This window comes from Cucurbita pepo, chromosome LG15 (genome assembly GCF_002806865.2).
Source record: "Cucurbita pepo subsp. pepo cultivar mu-cu-16 chromosome LG15, ASM280686v2, whole genome shotgun sequence".
NCBI classification, from domain to species: domain Eukaryota; kingdom Viridiplantae; phylum Streptophyta; class Magnoliopsida; order Cucurbitales; family Cucurbitaceae; genus Cucurbita; species Cucurbita pepo.
Genome location: NC_036652.1, coordinates 2,889,149 through 2,894,949, shown reverse-complemented (window position 1 = coordinate 2,894,949; position 5,801 = coordinate 2,889,149). Strand labels below are relative to the sequence as shown.

The following is a 5,801-nucleotide window of genomic DNA, read 5'->3' as shown; positions in this document are numbered from 1 at the left end:
AGAATCATTCAAGCTAGACATGATCGATCTTGCTTGTGGAGAGATTCGAATCTCAAACAATGTTCTTGCCTTGAGATATTCGATCAACAAGGTAATCCGAATCTTATTCTCCTTGTAGTGATTTCCACATATCAGGTCCTCTAACCCTTAATTCAATTCAGGAGTTTATTGAAGAATAGTAAAAAGGATCGCCTAGTTGAATGAAATTAAAGTGGTAGGAGGATACTACCGTATTATTAACTTCAAATACATTATATGTATTCATAAATTCATACATCTCGATCCTTAACCAACCTTAGGAACTAAAACAACGACGTCCTTAATATCGACATCAACTCAAACTCGTGAACAATCGAAGTTCAAAATTCTCGAACTCCCAGCTAGAATCTTCTGTGCTTTCACATTAGGATTCTCTTTCTCTATGATCATAGCAGCAATAGAATACTCTACAAAAATAAGCTCCGGCCATTGCTGTTTTCCTACCGTTTTGGGGCATTACAATAAGTTATTCTAAAGTTTTGAAGAAGATAGAACAAAATACGGTGACGGGAAGAACATACCTGGACATTCAAACATCTTGATCTTCTTTGATTTTGTCTTCTTTGATTTCGGTTAGGATGTGGGTTAGGGAGTTGAGTATTTATAGCCATTAATGAACTTTAAAGCTCTCTCAAAGATTACAAGTTTTGGAGCCCTCAAACTTTTGGAGTTTTGGTCAGGACAACATAATTTGTGTATGGTTTATTCTTCGCGATCAAAATGAGATAAGCATTTTCGACTATGAGAAAGCTATTTCGAAGCCAGGTCGACAGGTACTTGGAAGACAGGTCGACATGAAGTCACGGTNTTGAGTTCGTTTCTTATTTTGTGTTTTAAATATTGTCGTGCTCTAAATTACTAATGTGCGCACACTATTTTGTTATAATATTGTCTCACCCTCTGATCGCCCTTCACGATTCCATTGGTCTCAGACCTCTAAAGGTATTCAATCCTAATTCTCGACCCACCAATCTACGTGCTTACCCTAGACTTAACTCGATTTTGTTGCTTATTGATATGAACCAAGAGACATGAATCATACAATATGGTTCAATGAAGATGTGAAGAAAATATTGTTGAAATTATCAAAAGATATTTCAATTCATGCCACATTGAGGAGGAATGAAGTTTCATGTTATAAATTTTGGGTGGATTACAATTTAGAGTAATTTAGAGTTATTGTATTTCATTAATGTATTTTAAGACTTTTATTTACTTTAGGTTACAGTTACATAATGGTTAATTATGACCATTAAGTATGAATGTTACAACTCTTGGAATGCGTTTAATAGTTCCAGTTTCATTTTGAAGCTATATTAAGTCATGTATGTTGTATTTGTAAGTAGACTTGGAAAATAGAGTAAAAGGAGCCTTTGTGCTTTTCTTTAGCCAATGGCTAAGTTTCTTTGCAATTCTATGTAGTTTAGGTTGCATGTAGAATCATTCAAGCTCGACATGATCAATCTTACTTGTGGAGTGATTCCAATCTCAATCAAGTGTTCTTCCCTTGAGATATTTGATCAACAAGAATCATTCAAGCTAGACATGATCGATCTTGCTTGTGGAGAGATTCGAATCTCAAACAATGTTCTTGCCTTGAGATATTCGATCAACAAGGTAATCCGAATCTTATTCTCCTTGTAGTGATTTCCACATATCAGGTCCTCTAACCCTTAATTCAATTCAGGAGTTTATTGAAGAATAGTAAAAAGGATCGCCTAGTTGAATGAAATTAAAGTGGTAGGAGGATACTACCGTATTATTAACTTCAAATACATTATATGTATTCATAAATTCATACATCTCGATCCTTAACCAACCTTAGGAACTAAAACAACGACGTCCTTAATATCGACATCAACTCAAACTCGTGAACAATCGAAGTTCAAAATTCTCGAACTCCCAGCTAGAATCTTCTGTGCTTTCACATTAGGATTCTCTTTCTCTATGATCATAGCAGCAATAGAATACTCTACAAAAATAAGCTCCGGCCATTGCTGTTTTCCTACCGTTTTGGGGCATTACAATAAGTTATTCTAAAGTTTTGAAGAAGATAGAACAAAATACGGTGACGGGAAGAACATACCTGGACATTCAAACATCTTGATCTTCTTTGATTTTGTCTTCTTTGATTTCGGTTAGGATGTGGGTTAGGGAGTTGAGTATTTATAGCCATTAATGAACTTTAAAGCTCTCTCAAAGATTACAAGTTTTGGAGCCCTCAAACTTTTGGAGTTTTGGTCAGGACAACATAATTTGTGTATGGTTTATTCTTCGCGATCAAAATGAGATAAGCATTTTCGACTATGAGAAAGCTATTTCGAAGCCAGGTCGACAGGTACTTGGAAGACAGGTCGACATGAAGTCACGGTTGTCGGATCTCGAATGGAGGAGCGCTAGAACACAATTTTCAAACGAGAGAGAAACGAACAAAAACAACCGTTGGACAGTCGAGTGAAGAGGACACAACCCATGGATTCAGATTTGGATTCAAGGAAACCCATCTACAGCGAGTGACCCACAGGCCACTTGACGTTCACAGCCCAGCAACCCACGGGGCCCAGTAGACGCTCGCGGCCGAAAAACCAACCTGCAGCCCACGACCCACACAATCCAGCAAATACAACTCGTACGTTTGAGAAGACGACCTGCACATGCTCCATCCTTCTTACACGTGCATGATGCATGTCTCCCTATCGCTTCACTCGGCTCGACGTTGCTTGGCACAGCTTCATGGCTGCAACGAAAGGAAAATGGCTTAGGTGGCTCAGGTTTAGGTTTTTGGTATCAATTCCAACGTTTTTTTTACCCTCCCGGAGTTGAATTTGAAGTTATTGAAAGAAATTGAGGTATGTGTAAGTCTCGTTTATTCAATTTAAGTAATTAAGTAAATATGTAAGAAGTAAAACTATTTGAAGAATTAGACGGATGTTCTTAATATGGTGGAATACCTCAGTGTACGTTGTTACGAACTTTGAGGGACAAGTCAAGCGAATCTCAGAAATAGGATAGAGTGTCGGCTAAGGGCAACCAAGTTGGTGGTCCTGCTATTGGCATGGTCAGAAGAGTTGTCTTATGTATGATGATACGTACTCAGGGGCCCCTGCACGTGTCATGCATTTGACAATAGGATACGTTGTGATGATGTGATACGTTATGAGGATGTGTTATGATGATATGATTTTTTATATGACATTATGATGTGTTATGATGATGCTATGATGTTATGATGATGTGATGTACAATGTTACTATATGTTAGGATGATGATGCATTATGATGTGATGACATGAGATGCATGATGATGACATGACATGATACGAGGATATCTCATGTTATGATGATGTTCATGTATGAAATGACATGTTGCATTACAATAAGTTTTCTAATACACAACTCCCAAATGATGAATGTATGAAGGCTTATGCATGCATGTTACCTAGACTAATATGTGAAGAATGTGTGGGGTTGTGTCACGTTAATGATTTTAGGATGAAAAGTATCCGGACCTCATGCATATTGTATACTCATTTACATCGGGACACCTCGTGCACACCACTGACTTACACATCAAAAGTTTTTGGACAAAGCATTACACACTAATACTAAAACTTCTCTTTGCATAACTTACCTGAAACGACTCTAAATCTTGAAGTGCTGAGTTTGACACACTAGATTTATGCATCAACATTAATCAATTATTATGGTATTCCAAATATCTCAAGAACATGATCAATATTTGTTAGGTTCGGTTGGATTCAAACTCTCACCAAAGTATAACATATTTTAACTTAGAAGTAAAAATTTTCATATATATTGGAATAACAATTTCCTATATTTAGTTTTAGCACGCACAATTATAATGTATATATCTAGATAAATAAAGTTAGAAAATTAAGAATATTTAGATTGTACAACTTGTTAATCTAACAATATACCAAGTTTATTAAACTATATATATATGAGACCAAACCAAAATGGGTGGTAAAAAAAGTGAGAAAATTAAACCCCAAAGAAAATGAAGCCTCAAAACATCTTTTGTTTCATCATATTGCTTGCTTTTGAATCAAACATGATTATGAACTCATGTTTTGCACAATCTGATTCCAAGTACTCCCTCCCAGGGACCTTGTGGGAAGTGACCATTTTGAACAAAATGAATGGTTTAGCTATGTTGGTTCACTGTAAGTCAAAAGATGACGATTTGGGTGAGCACCAGATTGGCCCCGGAGGAAATTTCAATTGGAGCTTTAGAGAAAACTTTTGGCAGACAACACTATATTGGTGCAATTTTAAGAGCATCCTAGGACATGCTTCTGGTGAAGTATTTTGGCCAGAAAAAAGGAATTGGCTTGGTGCTCGATGTGACCATCATAACTGCATTTGGGTTGCTAGAGATGATGGTATTTCTTTACGTCTGGGTTCTCAAGATTTGTATCAATTAATGTACCCTTGGAAATGATGTAAACCAACATGCTTCTGGTGATGTATTTTGGCCAGAAAAAAAAAAAAAAGAATTGGCTTGGTGCTCGATGTGACCATCATAACTGCATTTGGGGTGCTAGAGAGGATGGTATTTCCTTACGTCTTGGTTCTCAAGATTTGTATCAATTAATGTACCCTTGGAAATGATGTAACCCAACATTTATGAACATAATTATTGATCCCGTCATAATGCTGTCTTCACTACTTGTTAAAACTCAACGTAGTTATATTTTTCTTTTTCTATTTTTTCCTTAAATCGTCATTAAATATGTAAGATCCTGTTGGGTTTTATGTCATAAAACTCATAGTTGGTAAACAAAAACATATGCTATTTTCAATAAAGTTATTATTCTTGTTTATTCAGTAAAGATTGTTATTGAATCAAGTGAAATTTACGATTATTAATCTAAATCCAATAAACTAAGAACACTCTGACTATAGTATGATTACTTGAACTATATGTAGAGACATAAGAGTGGATGAAGTTCAAGTATATAGTCAAAAAGATCTATAGTATGGGGATAAGGCTGAGTACCTTATCCTGGGGACACTATGGATGCGGCCCACTTTTGTATATGACATAAACAATGTGATCACTAAATTGTACATGTGAGTGAGAGTGTCCTATGCAATGAGTATTGCATAAGATCGGACCATGAAGAAAATCGCTCTCACTTTATAATGTTGTTTATTGTTGAGACTGATATTCTTTCCATTCGATGACCTAGGTAACTCGATTTTAATCCTGAGCTAACCATGAACTCCTGTTAATTCGGAATTATCCTTAGATTTGCATGGGTGAGAGTGGCTCGAGTTCGCCGACTCAATAGGCCTCCCATTTCAGGGGTAAGACTAGGTGAATGGCTGGAGACGTGGGATGCAAAATGGAATTCACTCCTACCCACTTTTAGGGATAAAAGAGAAGTAGTTCCCTTAAGCACTGACTCCTGGTCTTGAACAAGGGGCCCCCACCCTCTCATTGGCGTGAGAGGGATTCGGTTTACTGGTTGGACCACAAACCAATTGTTCATTAGAGAATCAGTGAGACATAAGGAACAAGAAGTAACTTCAGGGGTAAACGGTAAATTGACCCACCTCTAGTTACGAACAACCTGTGAAGGATCGACTTACTAATCATGGTTATACCAAATGGGCAGAAATATATCTATTGTGAGGGGAGTGCAACTACTAGGCTATAGTGGAGTGTCCTAGTAGTTAACGAATGTTGGTTAACAAAATTAATAAGTTTAACCGGTTAATCTTGAATCGTTGGAGCCC

At 36.8% G+C, this 5,801-nt stretch overlaps 2 long non-coding RNA genes across 2 annotated transcripts; both read right to left on the bottom strand.

The window, feature by feature from the left end:
- Positions 1-203: 203 nt before the first annotated feature.
- LOC111776463 lies at positions 204-645 on the bottom strand. The gene is made up of 2 exons (XR_002812251.1): positions 561-645; positions 204-479 (listed from the first exon to the last, which is right to left on the bottom strand). It is a non-coding gene; the product is annotated as an uncharacterized LOC111776463 (long non-coding RNA).
- A 1,123-nt stretch (positions 646-1,768) lies between these two features.
- LOC111776462 lies at positions 1,769-2,210 on the bottom strand. The gene is made up of 2 exons (XR_002812250.1): positions 2,126-2,210; positions 1,769-2,044 (listed from the first exon to the last, which is right to left on the bottom strand). It is a non-coding gene; the product is annotated as an uncharacterized LOC111776462 (long non-coding RNA).
- Between the last annotated feature and the right edge of the window lie 3,591 nt (positions 2,211-5,801).